Genomic DNA, 819 nt, shown 5'->3' with positions numbered 1-819 from the left:
TATCAATGTGCACTGTTAAAAAGTACACTAAATGTAAAGTCAACATGTTTTATCCAGTTTTTCAAGACAGAGAGACGGAGACGAAGAGAGAAAGACTTTCCAGGCATTTAAAGCACTTTTAATTCAAGTAGAATTGATTCATACCCGAAACTAATTTCTTGGCTGATTCAAACGGACCAAAACAAATTTTGAGATTTGCTCATCTCTAATCTATACATTATACCTACATGAGCTTTTATGACATCCCATTCTAAATCTGTAGGCATCAATATGGATTTGGTTCCCCCCTTTGCAGCAAAAACAGCTTCCACTCTTCTGGTAAGGCTTTCTACAAAATTTTGGAGTGCGTCTGTGGGAATTTTTACCCATTCCCCTTAAGAGCTTTTATGATGTCAGACACTGATGTGGGACGAGAAGGCCTGACTTGCCATTTCTGTTCTAGTTTATTCCAAAGGTGTTTGGTGTGGTTCATTCAGGGCTCTGTGGGTGCCATTTAAGTTCTTTTGCAAACTTACCCTGCCATGCCTTCATGGGCCTTGGTTTTTGCACTGAGACACAATCATGCTGCAACAGAAAAGGTCCTTACCCACACTGTTCCCACAAAAGTGGAAGCATACAGTTGCCCAAAATGTCTTACTGAAGATTTTCCTTCCCTGAAGCTAAGTGGTCTAGGCCAACCCCTGAAATACCCCATGGCATTATGCCCCTTCACTAAATGTTACAGTTGGCACAATGCAGTTAGGCAGGTAACTTTCCATTGGCGTTTATCAAACTCAGACTTGCTCATCAGACTGCCATATAGAGAAGTGTGATTTGTCA

This window comes from Bufo bufo, chromosome 2 (genome assembly GCF_905171765.1).
Source record: "Bufo bufo chromosome 2, aBufBuf1.1, whole genome shotgun sequence".
Lineage (NCBI taxonomy): Eukaryota > Metazoa > Chordata > Amphibia > Anura > Bufonidae > Bufo > Bufo bufo.
The sequence above is the reverse complement of the archived record's forward strand: the minus strand, read 5'-3'. Positions refer to the sequence as shown.